Source organism: Cryptomeria japonica, unplaced genomic scaffold (assembly GCF_030272615.1).
Source record: "Cryptomeria japonica unplaced genomic scaffold, Sugi_1.0 HiC_scaffold_76, whole genome shotgun sequence".
Taxonomy (NCBI): Eukaryota; Viridiplantae; Streptophyta; class Pinopsida; order Cupressales; family Cupressaceae; genus Cryptomeria; species Cryptomeria japonica.
This window is the reverse complement of record NW_026728898.1, coordinates 171777-185000: the sequence shown is the minus strand read 5'-3', so window position 1 is coordinate 185000 and position 13224 is coordinate 171777. Positions and strand designations below refer to the sequence as shown.

At 63.3% G+C, this 13224-nt stretch overlaps 2 non-coding genes across 2 annotated transcripts; both read right to left on the bottom strand.

Annotated features, from left to right (window-relative positions):
- Positions 1 to 3657: 3657 nt before the first annotated feature.
- On the bottom strand, positions 3658 to 3776 carry LOC131864087 (5S ribosomal RNA). The gene has a single exon (XR_009362978.1). It is a non-coding gene; the product is annotated as a 5S ribosomal RNA (ribosomal RNA).
- A 7804-nt stretch (positions 3777 to 11580) lies between these two features.
- On the bottom strand, positions 11581 to 11699 carry LOC131864045 (5S ribosomal RNA). Its single transcript, XR_009362937.1, has one exon. It is a non-coding gene; the product is annotated as a 5S ribosomal RNA (ribosomal RNA).
- Positions 11700 to 13224: the final 1525 nt, after the last annotated feature.

Below are 13224 nucleotides of genomic sequence, written 5' to 3'. Positions count from 1 at the left end.
CCCGGTTTGCCCCGGGTGCGCACCTCGCGTGCACCTTGGTGCGCACACCTTGGCTGGGTTGCGCGCCCTGGTGGGCACCATGGTGCGCACCAAGGAGCGCTCCGAAGTGTGCTCCAAGGTGCGGCGTGCACGAAGTCGGAGCCCGGTTTGCCCCGGGTGCGCACCTCGCGTGCACCTTCGCCGCGGTGGGCACCATGGCGTGCACGAAGTCGGAGCCCGGTTTGCCCCGGGTGCGCACCTCGCGTGCACCTTCGCCGGGGTGGGCACCTTGGTGTGCAGACCTTGGCTGGGTTGCGCGCCCTGGTGGGCACCATGGTGCGCACCAAGGAGCGCTCCGAAGTGTGCTCCAAGGTGCGGCCTGCACGAAGTCGGAGCCCGGTTTGCCCCGCGTGTGCACCTCGGGTGGGCACCTTGGTGCGCATGCCTTGCCTGGGCTGCGCACCAGGGCGGGCTCAAGATGGCACCCGCGTTCCTTTTTTTTCACTATCTTTCAAAACGGAAATTTTAAAATCTCATTTTTGTTTGCCTTTTTCTGGAAATTAGTGAAGGCAGCGCATCAAAGGTGCGCACCTCGCTGCCCACCACGGTGCGCAACGCCGGTGGGCACCCGGGAGTGCTTCGAAGTGTGCTCCAAGGTGCTGCGTGCACGTTGTCGGAGCCCGGTTTGCCCCGGGTGCGCACCTCGCGTGCACCTTCGTCGGGGTGGGCACCTTGGCTGGGTTTGCCCCGGCTGCGCTCCGAAGCGGGGTTATTGGAGCGCCGCCTCTTTTTTTGTCGGAGCGTTTGGTGGGGTTTCTCGCATTGGCTCTTCCGAGGCCCGGTTGCCACCCTGGCGCGCACGAAGTCGGAAGTAGGGTTAATTGCCCGGGTGCGCACCTTTGCCAGGGTGGGCACCTTACCTGGGCTGCGCACCAGGGCGGGCTCAAGATGGCACGCGCGTTCCGTTTTTTTCACTATCTTTCAAAACGGAAATTTTAAAATCTCCTTTTTTTTTTGCCTTTTCTGGAAATTAGTGAAGGCAGCGCATCAAAGGTGCGCACCTCGCTGCCCACCTTGGTGTGCTCTGAGGTGCGCACCCGGGAGCGCTACGAAGTGTGCTCCAAGGTGCGGCGTGCACGTTGTCGGAGCCCGGTTTGCCCCGGGTGCGCACCTCGCCTGCACCTTGGCCGGGGTGGGCACCTTGGCTGGGTTTGCCCAGGGTGCGCTCCGAAGCGGGGTTACTGGAGCGCCCCCTCTTTTTTTGTCAGAGCGTTTGGTGGGGTTTCTCGCATTGGCTCTTCCCAGGCCCGGTTGTTGGGTGCGCTCCCACCCTGGCGCGCGCGAAGTTGGAAGTTGGGTTAATTGCCCGGGCGCGCACCTTCGCCAGGGTGGGCACCTTGGTGCGCACACCTTGGCTGGGCTGCGCACCAGGGCGGGCTCAAGATGGCACCAGCATTCCCTTTTTCTCACTATCTTTCAAAACGGAAATTTTAAAATCTCGTTTTTTTTTTGCCTTTTATGGAAATTAGTGAAGGCATCGCATCAAAGGTGCGCACCTCGCTGCCCACCTTGGTGTGCTCCGAGGTGCCCACCACGGTGCGCAACGCCGGTGCGAACCCGGGAGCGCCCCGATGTGTGCTCCAAGGTGCGGCGTGCACGAAGTCGGACCCCGGTTTGCCCCGGGTGCGCACCTCGCGTGCACCTTGGTGCGCACACCTTGGCTGGGTTGCGCGGCCTGGTGGGCACCATGGTGCGCACCAAGGAGCGCTCCGAAGTGTGCTCCAAGGTGCGGCGTGCACGAAGTCGGAGCCCGGTTTGCCCCGGGTACGCACCTCGCGTGCACCTTCGCCGGGGTGGGCACCTCGGCTGGGTTGCGCGCCCTGGTGCGCACCAAGGAGCGCTCCGAAGTGTGCTCCAAGGTGCGGCGTGCACGAAGTCGGAGCCCGGTTTGCCCCGGGTGCGCACCTTCGCCGCGGTGCGCACCATGGCGTGCACGAAGTCGGAGCCCGGTTTGCCCCGGGTGCGCACCTCGCGTGCACCTTCGGCGGGGTTGCGCGCCCTGGTGGGCACCATGGTGCGCACCAAGGAGCGCTCCGAAGTGTGCTCCAAGGTGCGGCGTGCACGAAGTCGGAGCCCGGTTTGCCCCGGGTGCGCACCTCGCGTGCACCTTCGGCGGGGTTGCGCGCCCTGGTGGGCACCATGGTGCGCACCAAGGAGCGCTCCGAAGTGTGCTCCAAGGTGCGGCGTGCACGAAGTCGGAGCCCGGTTTGCCCCGGGTGCGCACCTCGCGTGCACCTTCGCCGCGGTGGGCACCATGGCGTGCACGAAGTCGGAGCCCGGTTTGCCCCGGGTGCGCACCTCGCGTGCACCTTCGCCGGGGTGGGCACCTCGGCTGGGTTGCGCGCCCTGGTGCGCACCAAGGAGCGCTCCGAAGTGTGCTCCAAGGTGCGGCGTGCACGAAGTCGGAGCCCGGTTTGCCCCGGGTGCGCACCTCGCGTGCACCTTCGCCAGGGTGGGCACCTCGGTGTGCTCCGAGGTGCGAACCCGAGAGCGCTCCGAGGTGCCCACGAAGTCGAAAGTCGGGTTAATTGCATTGTTTTCCCCGGGTGCGCTCCGAGGTGCGCAACATCGGCGCGCACCAAGGAGGGCTCCGAAGTGTGCTCCAAGGTGCGCACGATGGCGTGCACCTCTGGTGCGCACGATTCGGAGCTCGGTTTGACCGGGGTGCGCACACCTTGGCTGGGTTGCGCACCTTTTGTGCGCTCCAAGGTGCGCACGAAGTCGGAGCTCGGTTTGCCCCGGGTGCGCACCTTCGCCAGGGTGCGCACCTTGATGCGCACGCCTTGGCTGGGCTGCGCACCTTGGTGGGCGCCATGGTGCGCACCTTTCGTGCGCTCCAAGGTGCGCACGAAGTCGGAGCTCGGTTTGCCCCGGGTGCGCACCTTGGTGGGCGCCATGGTGCACTCCGAGGTGCCCAAGATTGGTGCGCACCAAGGAGCGCTCCGAAGTGCGCTCCAAGGTGCGCGCGAAGTCGAAAGTTGGGTTAATTGTCCGGTTTGCCTCGGGTGCGCACCTTGCGTGCACCTTCGCCAGGGTGGGCGCCTTGGTGCGCACACCTTGGCTGGGCTGCGCACACCTTGGCACCCGCGTTTCCTTCATTTTAAATTTTTTTTTTTTACAATCTCTCAAGTGGGAAATTCTATAATCTCAACTTTTTTTGCCTTTTCAGGAAACTTTTGAATGGAGCGCATCATTGGTGCGCTCCGAAGTGTGCTCCAAAGCTCTCTCCAGCTGCGTGCACCTGCCCCGGCCGCGCACCCGGCCCCGCCCAGCTTCGCTCACCTGTCCCGGGCGTCTGGTGCGGAACCTTAGAGTAAGAAACATCACCGTGCACCTTGGCCAACGTGCGCGACTCGACCGAGCGCGCACTGGCCGAGGTGCACACCGATTTCACCTGGGTGCGCGCGCAGCACCTCGGGCGCACCGGGGTGCGCGCACAACGCCCGGGTTGCACCGTGGCCTGTGTGCTCGGGGCGCCTCGGGTGCGCGCTCGGTGTCGCCCCCCGCGCGCGCGGTAGTGCGGGCAGCGCACCCCGGCCCGGCCCGGCCCCGACGAGAACGCAAACGGGCAAAAGGTTTATTCAAATAGCATTGCGACGCCCGGCGAAAAACTAAAAAAGGGTGCAACACCGGGACTTCCCGGGAGGTCACCCATCCTAGTACTACTCCGGCCCAAGCGCGCTTAACTGCGGAGTTCTGATGGGATCCGGTGCACTAACGCTGGTATGATCGCACCCGTTATGAGCTTGTCGCAGTGTGTACTTAGAAAACCGCGACCCACGTGCGAATCCACCCCGGCCACCCACCCCCGTCGAGGTGCACACCCTCCCTCGCGAAGTGCGCCCCGTTCGCCAAGTGTGAGCCCTGCCCGGGTGCGCGCACCTTGCTAGGGCGTCGGGTGTGCACCCGGCCCGGCCTACGTGCGTGCACCTGGAGGGGGCGTCGTGTGCGTGCAGTGTCCCGTCTGCAACGCGGTGCCCACACACCACCTCGGGCGCAACGACCTGCGCTCACATGTGGGCCGAGTGCACCTTGGTGCATGTTCGGGGCGCCTCGGGTGCACGCTCGATCTTGCCCCGGTGCACCAAGGCGCTCGGTTTGCCCCGGGTGCGCACTTGGTGCAAGGTGGGCACCCAAAATAGGGATCAAGCACCAAAACACAAGTTTCGGGATGCAAAATGGGACCCAAGGACCACAAATGCGTTCCAAGACCCATGATGGGTCCACGAGAACAAAAATGTGTTCCGAGACTTAATAAACAAATATTGGGTTTTAGGAGAAGAAACATGCTCTGATGCCCAAAACGAGAATCGACCCCGAAAAGGCCACAGGCCAAAAGTGGGATGCGAGACAAAAAAAAATGGGACCCGAGGACCAAAATTGGGTTCCCAGGTCGAAGACAGGGCAACCGGACAAGAAACGACCTCTAAGGCTCGAAATGAGTCCCGGCGACTAAAACTTGACAAGAAGCACCCATCAGGCACCCAACTCGACACCCATGGGATGCCGACCCACCCGGGCTTCCACCTAGCACACCTTGGCACCCACCCACCCTCGCACCCAACCTCGCACCCAACTTAGCACCTTTGAACCCACATTGGCACTCACCCTGACCCTGGCACCTTGGAACCCACATTGGCACTCACCTTGACCCTGGCACCCACCTTTGCACTCACCTTGGGACCCACCCTGGCTCCCACCTCGGCACCCACCCAGACACCCACCTTGGTTCCTTGGCACCCACCTTGGATCCTTGGCACCCACCCCGACACCCACCTTGGCACGCAACTTGGCTACTTGCCACCCATCTTGGCTCCTTGACGCCCACCCCGACAACCACCCCGTGACCTACCCTGGCTAGGGTTGGTGCACACCCACCCTGGTGCCCACCTTGGCACCCACCCTATGACCCACCTTGGCACGCACCTTAGTACCCACCCCGTTACCCACCCTAGGACCCACCCCGTGACCCACCTTGGCCAGGGTGGGTGCCTTGGTGCGCACAACTTGCCTGGGCTGCACACCAGGGCGGGCTCAAGATGGCACCCGCGTTCCGTTTTTTTCACTATCTTTCAAAACGGAAATTTTAAAATCTCATTTTTTTCTTTTTTTTGCCTTTTCTGGAAATTAGTGAAGGCAGCGCATCAAAGGTGCGCAATGCTGGTGCGAACCCGGGAGCGCTCCGATGTGTGCTCCAAGGTGCGGCGTGCACGAAGTCCGAGCCCGGTTTGCCCCGGGTGCGCACCTCGCGTGCACCTTCGCCGGGGTGAGCACCTTGGCTGGGTTGCGCGCCCTGGTGCGTACCAAGGAGCGCTCTGAAGTGTGCTCCAAGGTGCGGCGTGCACGAAGTCGGAGCCCGGTTTGCCCCGGGTGTGCACCTCGGGTGCGCACCTCGCGTGCACCTTCGCTGCGGTGGGCACCTTGGCTGGGTTGCGCGCCTTGGTGGGCACCATGCAGTGCACGAAGTCGGAGCCCGGTTTGCCCCGGGCGCGCACCTCCGCCAGGGTGGGCACCTTGGTGCGCACAACTTGCCTGGGCTGCGCACCAGGAAGGGCTCAAGATGGCACCCGCGTTCCGTTTTTTTCACTATCTTTCAGAACGGAAATTTTAAAATATCGTTTTTTTTTGCCTTTTCTGGAAATTAGTGAAGGCAGCGCATCAAAGGTGCGCAACGCTGGTGCGAACCTGGGAGCGCTCCGATGTGTGCTCCAAGGTGCGGCGTGCACAAAGTCGGAGCCCGGTTTGCCCCGGGTGCGCCCTGGTGGGCACCATGGTGCGCACCAAGGAGCGCTCCGAAGTGTGCTCCAAGGTGCGGCCTGCACGAAGTCGGAGCCCGGTTTGCCCCGGGTGTGCACCTCGGGTGGGCACCTTGGTGCGCATGCCTTGCCTGGGCTGCGCACCAGGGCGGGCTCAAGATGGCACCCGCGTTCCTTTTTTTTCACTATCTTTCAAAACGGAAATTTTAAAATCTCATTTTTTTTTGCCTTTTTCTGGAAATTAGTGAAGGCAGCGCATCAAAGGTGCGCACCTCGCTGCCCACCACGGTGCGCAACGCCGGTGGGCACCCGGGAGTGCTTCGAAGTGTGCTCCAAGGTGTTGCGTGCACGTTGTCGGAGCCCGGTTTGCCCCGGGTGCGCACCTCGCGTGCACCTTCGTCGGGGTGGGCACCTTGGCTTGGTTTGCCCCGGCTGCGCTCCGAAGCGGGGTTATTGGAGCGCCGCCTCTTTTTTTGTCGGAGCGTTTGGTGGGGTTTCTCGCATTGGCTCTTCCGAGGCCCGGTTGCCACCCTGGCGCGCACGAAGTCGGAAGTAGGGTTAATTGCCCGGGTGCGCACCTTTGCCAGGGTGGCACCTTACCTGGGCTGCGCACCAGGGCGGGCTCAAGATGGCACGCGCGTTCCGTTTTTTTCACTATCTTTCAAAACGGAAATTTTAAAATCTCCTTTTTTTTTTGCCTTTTCTGGAAATTAGTGAAGGCAGCGCATCAAAGGTGCGCACCTCGCTGCCCACCTTGGTGTGCTCTGAGGTGCGCACCCGGGAGCGCTACGAAGTGTGCTCCAAGGTGCGGCGTGCACGTTGTCGGAGCCCGGTTTGCCCCGGGTGCGCACCTCGCCTGCACCTTGGCCGGGGTGGGCACCTTGGCTGGGTTTGCCCAGGGTGCGCTCCGAAGCGGGGTTACTGGAGCGCCCCCTCTTTTTTTGTCAGAGAGTTTGGTGGGGTTTCTCGCATTGGCTCTTCCCAGGCCCGGTTGTTGGGTGCGCTCCCACCCTGGCGCGCGCGAAGTTGGAAGTTGGGTTAATTGCCCGGGCGCGCACCTTCGCCAGGGTGGGCACCTTGGTGCGCAAACCTTGGCTGGGCTGCGCACCAGGGCGGGCTCAAGATGGCACCAGCATTCCCTTTTTCTCACTATCTTTCAAAACGGAAATTTTAAAATCTCGTTTTTTTTTTGCCTTTTATGGAAATTAGTGAAGGCATCGCATCAAAGGTGCGCACCTCGCTGCCCACCTTGGTGTGCTCCGAGGTGCCCACCACGGTGCGCAACGCCGGTGCGAACCCGGGAGCGCCCCGATGTGTGCTCCAAGGTGCGGCGTGCACGAAGTCGGACCCCGGTTTGCCCCGGGTGCGCACCTCGCGTGCACCTTGGTGCGCACACCTTGGCTGGGTTGCGCGGCCTGGTGGGCACCATGGTGCGCACCAAGGAGCGCTCCGAAGTGTGCTCCAAGGTGCGGCGTGCACGAAGTCGGAGCCCGGTTTGCCCCGGGTGCGCACCTTCGCCGCGGTGGGCACCATGGCGTGCACGAAGTCGGAGCCCGGTTTGCCCCGGGTGCGCACCTCGCGTGCACCTTCGCCGGGGTGGGCACCTCGGCTGGGTTGCGCGCCCTGGTGCGCACCAAGGAGCGCTCTGAAGTGTGCTCCAAGGTGCGGCGTGCACGAAGTCGGAGCCCGGTTTGCCCCGGGTGTGCACCTCGCGTGCACCTTCGCTGCGGTGGGCACCTTGGCTGGGTTGCGCGCCTTGGTGGGCACCATGCAGTGCACGAAGTCGGAGCCCGGTTTGCCCCGGGCGCGCACCTCCGCCAGGGTGGGCACCTTGGTGCGCACAACTTGCCTGGGCTGCGCACCAGGAAGGGCTCAAGATGGCACCCGCGTTCCGTTTTTTTCACTATCTTTCAGAACGGAAATTTTAAAATATCGTTTTTTTTTGCCTTTTCTGGAAATTAGTGAAGGCAGCGCATCAAAGGTGCGCAACGCTGGTGCGAACCTGGGAGCGCTCCGATGTGTGCTCCAAGGTGCGGCGTGCACGAAGTCGGACCCCGGTTTGCCCCGGGTGCGCACCTCGCGTGCACCTTGGTGCGCACACCTTGGCTGGGTTGCGCGCCCTGGTGGGCACCATGGTGCGCACCAAGGAGCGCTCCGAAGTGTGCTCCAAGGTGCGGCGTGCACGAAGTCGGAGCCCGGTTTGCCCCGGGTGCGCACCTCGCGTGCACCTTCGCCGCGGTGGGCACCATGGCGTGCACGAAGTCGGAGCCCGGTTTGCCCCGGGTGCGCACCTCGCGTGCACCTTCGCCGGGGTGGGCACCTTGGTGTGCAGACCTTGGCTGGGTTGCGCGCCCTGGTGGGCACCATGGTGCGCACCAAGGAGCGCTCCGAAGTGTGCTCCAAGGTGCGGCCTGCACGAAGTCGGAGCCCGGTTTGCCCCGGGTGTGCACCTCGGGTGGGCACCTTGGTGCGCATGCCTTGCCTGGGCTGCGCACCAGGGCGGGCTCAAGATGGCACCCGCGTTCCTTTTTTTTCACTATCTTTCAAAACGGAAATTTTAAAATCTCATTTTTTTTTGCCTTTTTCTGGAAATTAGTGAAGGCAGCGCATCAAAGGTGCGCACCTCGCTGCCCACCACGGTGCGCAACGCCGGTGGGCACCCGGGAGTGCTTCGAAGTGTGCTCCAAGGTGCTGCGTGCACGTTGTCGGAGCCCGGTTTGCCCCGGGTGCGCACCTCGCGTGCACCTTCGTCGGGGTGGGCACCTTGGCTGGGTTTGCCCCGGCTGCGCTCCGAAGCGGGGTTATTGGAGCGCCGCCTCTTTTTTTGTCGGAGCGTTTGGTGGGGTTTCTCGCATTGGCTCTTCCGAGGCCCGGTTGCCACCCTGGCGCGCACGAAGTCGGAAGTAGGGTTAATTGCCCGGGTGCGCACCTTTGCCAGGGTGGGCACCTTACCTGGGCTGCGCACCAGGGCGGGCTCAAGATGGCACGCGCGTTCCGTTTTTTTCACTATCTTTCAAAACGGAAATTTTAAAATCTCCTTTTTTTTTTGCCTTTTCTGGAAATTAGTGAAGGCAGCGCATCAAAGGTGCGCACCTCGCTGCCCACCTTGGTGTGCTCTGAGGTGCGCACCCGGGAGCGCTACGAAGTGTGCTCCAAGGTGCGGCGTGCACGTTGTCGGAGCCCGGTTTGCCCCGGGTGCGCACCTCGCCTGCACCTTGGCCGGGGTGGGCACCTTGGCTGGGTTTGCCCAGGGTGCGCTCCGAAGCGGGGTTACTGGAGCGCCCCCTCTTTTTTTGTCAGAGCGTTTGGTGGGGTTTCTCGCATTGGCTCTTCCCAGGCCCGGTTGTTGGGTGCGCTCCCACCCTGGCGCGCGCGAAGTTGGAAGTTGGGTTAATTGCCCGGGCGCGCACCTTCGCCAGGGTGGGCACCTTGGTGCGCACACCTTGGCTGGGCTGCGCACCAGGGCGGGCTCAAGATGGCACCAGCATTCCCTTTTTCTCACTATCTTTCAAAACGGAAATTTTAAAATCTCGTTTTTTTTTTGCCTTTTATGGAAATTAGTGAAGGCATCGCATCAAAGGTGCGCACCTCGCTGCCCACCTTGGTGTGCTCCGAGGTGCCCACCACGGTGCGCAACGCCGGTGCGAACCCGGGAGCGCCCCGATGTGTGCTCCAAGGTGCGGCGTGCACGAAGTCGGACCCCGGTTTGCCCCGGGTGCGCACCTCGCGTGCACCTTGGTGCGCACACCTTGGCTGGGTTGCGCGGCCTGGTGGGCACCATGGTGCGCACCAAGGAGCGCTCCGAAGTGTGCTCCAAGGTGCGGCGTGCACGAAGTCGGAGCCCGGTTTGCCCCGGGTACGCACCTCGCGTGCACCTTCGCCGGGGTGGGCACCTCGGCTGGGTTGCGCGCCCTGGTGCGCACCAAGGAGCGCTCCGAAGTGTGCTCCAAGGTGCGGCGTGCACGAAGTCGGAGCCCGGTTTGCCCCGGGTGCGCACCTTCGCCGCGGTGCGCACCATGGCGTGCACGAAGTCGGAGCCCGGTTTGCCCCGGGTGCGCACCTCGCGTGCACCTTCGGCGGGGTTGCGCGCCCTGGTGGGCACCATGGTGCGCACCAAGGAGCGCTCCGAAGTGTGCTCCAAGGTGCGGCGTGCACGAAGTCGGAGCCCGGTTTGCCCCGGGTGCGCACCTCGCGTGCACCTTCGGCGGGGTTGCGCGCCCTGGTGGGCACCATGGTGCGCACCAAGGAGCGCTCCGAAGTGTGCTCCAAGGTGCGGCGTGCACGAAGTCGGAGCCCGGTTTGCCCCGGGTGCGCACCTCGCGTGCACCTTCGCCGCGGTGGGCACCATGGCGTGCACGAAGTCGGAGCCCGGTTTGCCCCGGGTGCGCACCTCGCGTGCACCTTCGCCGGGGTGGGCACCTCGGCTGGGTTGCGCGCCCTGGTGCGCACCAAGGAGCGCTCCGAAGTGTGCTCCAAGGTGCGGCGTGCACGAAGTCGGAGCCCGGTTTGCCCCGGGTGCGCACCTCGCGTGCACCTTCGCCAGGGTGGGCACCTCGGTGCGCACACCTTCTCAATGTTTTCTTGCCTTTTCTGGAAATTGGTGAAGGCAGCGCATCAAAGGTGCGCACCTCGGTGTGCTCCGAGGTGCGAACCCGAGAGCGCTCCGAGGTGCCCACGAAGTCGAAAGTCGGGTTAATTGCATTGTTTTCCCCGGGTGCGCTCCGAGGTGCGCAACATCGGCGCGCACCAAGGAGGGCTCCGAAGTGTGCTCCAAGGTGCGCACGATGGCGTGCACCTCTGGTGCGCACGATTCGGAGCTCGGTTTGACCGGGGTGCGCACACCTTGGCTGGGTTGCGCACCTTTTGTGCGCTCCAAGGTGCGCACGAAGTCGGAGCTCGGTTTGCCCCGGGTGCGCACCTTCGCCAGGGTGCGCACCTTGATGCGCACGCCTTGGCTGGGCTGCGCACCTTGGTGGGCGCCATGGTGCGCACCTTTCGTGCGCTCCAAGGTGCGCACGAAGTCGGAGCTCGGTTTGCCCCGGGTGCGCACCTTGGTGGGCGCCATGGTGCACTCCGAGGTGCCCAAGATTGGTGCGCACCAAGGAGCGCTCCGAAGTGCGCTCCAAGGTGCGCGCGAAGTCGAAAGTTGGGTTAATTGTCCGGTTTGCCTCGGGTGCGCACCTTGCGTGCACCTTCGCCAGGGTGGGCGCCTTGGTGCGCACACCTTGGCTGGGCTGCGCACACCTTGGCACCCGCGTTTCCTTCATTTTAAATTTTTTTTTTTTACAATCTCTCAAGTGGGAAATTCTATAATCTCAACTTTTTTTGCCTTTTCAGGAAACTTTTGAATGGAGCGCATCATTGGTGCGCTCCGAAGTGTGCTCCAAAGCTCTCTCCAGCTGCGTGCACCTGCCCCGGCCGCGCACCCGGCCCCGCCCAGCTTCGCTCACCTGTCCCGGGCGTCTGGTGCGGAACCTTAGAGTAAGAAACATCACCGTGCACCTTGGCCAACGTGCGCGACTCGACCGAGCGCGCACTGGCCGAGGTGCACACCGATTTCACCTGGGTGCGCGCGCAGCACCTCGGGCGCACCGGGGTGCGCGCACAACGCCCGGGTTGCACCGTGGCCTGTGTGCTCGGGGCGCCTCGGGTGCGCGCTCGGTGTCGCCCCCGCGCGCGCGGTAGTGCGGGCAGCGCACCCCGGCCCGGCCCGGCCCCGACGAGAACGCAAACGGGCAAAAGGTTTATTCAAATAGCATTGCGACGCCCGGCGAAAAACTAAAAAAGGGTGCAACACCGGGACTTCCCGGGAGGTCACCCATCCTAGTACTACTCCGGCCCAAGCGCGCTTAACTGCGGAGTTCTGATGGGATCCGGTGCACTAACGCTGGTATGATCGCACCCGTTATGAGCTTGTCGCAGTGTGTACTTAGCAAACCGCGACCCACGTGCGAATCCACCCCGGCCACCCACCCCCGTCGAGGTGCACACCCTCCCTCGCGAAGTGCGCCCCGTTCGCCAAGTGTGAGCCCTGCCCGGGTGCGCGCACCTTGCTAGGGCGTCGGGTGTGCACCCGGCCCGGCCTACGTGCGTGCACCTGGAGGGGGCGTCGTGTGCGTGCAGTGTCCCGTCTGCAACGCGGTGCCCACACACCACCTCGGGCGCAACGACCTGCGCTCACATGTGGGCCGAGTGCACCTTGGTGCATGTTCGGGGCGCCTCGGGTGCACGCTCGATCTTGCCCCGGTGCACCAAGGCGCTCGGTTTGCCCCGGGTGCGCACTTGGTGCAAGGTGGGCACCCAAAATAGGGATCAAGCACCAAAACACAAGTTTCGGGATGCAAAATGGGACCCAAGGACCACAAATGCGTTCCAAGACCCATGATGGGTCCACGAGAACAAAAATGTGTTCCGAGACTTAATAAACAAATATTGGGTTTTAGGAGAAGAAACATGCTCTGATGCCCAAAACGAGAATCGACCCCGAAAAGGCCACAGGCCAAAAGTGGGATGCGAGACAAAAAAAAATGGGACCCGAGGACCAAAATTGGGTTCCCAGGTCGAAGACAGGGCAACCGGACAAGAAACGACCTCTAAGGCTCGAAATGAGTCCCGACGACTAAAACTTGACAAGAAGCACCCATCAGGCACCCAACTCGACACCCATGGGATGCCGACCCACCCGGGCTTCCACCTAGCACACCTTGGCACCCACCCACCCTCGCACCCAACCTCGCACCCAACTTAGCACCTTTGAACCCACATTGGCACTCACCCTGACCCTGGCACCTTGGAACCCACATTGGCACTCACCTTGACCCTGGCACCCACCTTTGCACTCACCTTGGGACCCACCCTGGCTCCCACCTCGGCACCCACCCAGACACCCACCTTGGTTCCTTGGCACCCACCTTGGATCCTTGGCACCCACCCCGACACCCACCTTGGCACGCAACTTGGCTACTTGCCACCCACCTTGGCTCCTTGACGCCCACCCCGACAACCACCCCGTGACCTACCCTGGCTAGGGTTGGTGCACACCCACCCTGGTGCCCACCTTGGCACCCACCCTATGACCCACCTTGGCACGCACCTTAGTACCCACCCCGTTACCCACCCTAGGACCCACCCCGTGACCCACCTTGGCCAGGGTGGGTGCACCCACCCTGGTGCCCACCTTGGCACCCACCCATCCTAGCACCCAGCCTGTGACCGGGCTTGGAACCCAACCTTGCACCCGCACCCGTCTTGGCCAGTGTGGGTGCGCACCCATCCTGGCACCCACGTTGTGACACACCCTTTAACCCACGCACCCTAGCACCCACGTTGGCACCCACCTTGGAACCCAACCTAGCAACTTGGCACCCACCCCGTGACCCACCTTGGCATCCACCATAGCAGTCGCCGACTTGGCACCCACCTCGGCACC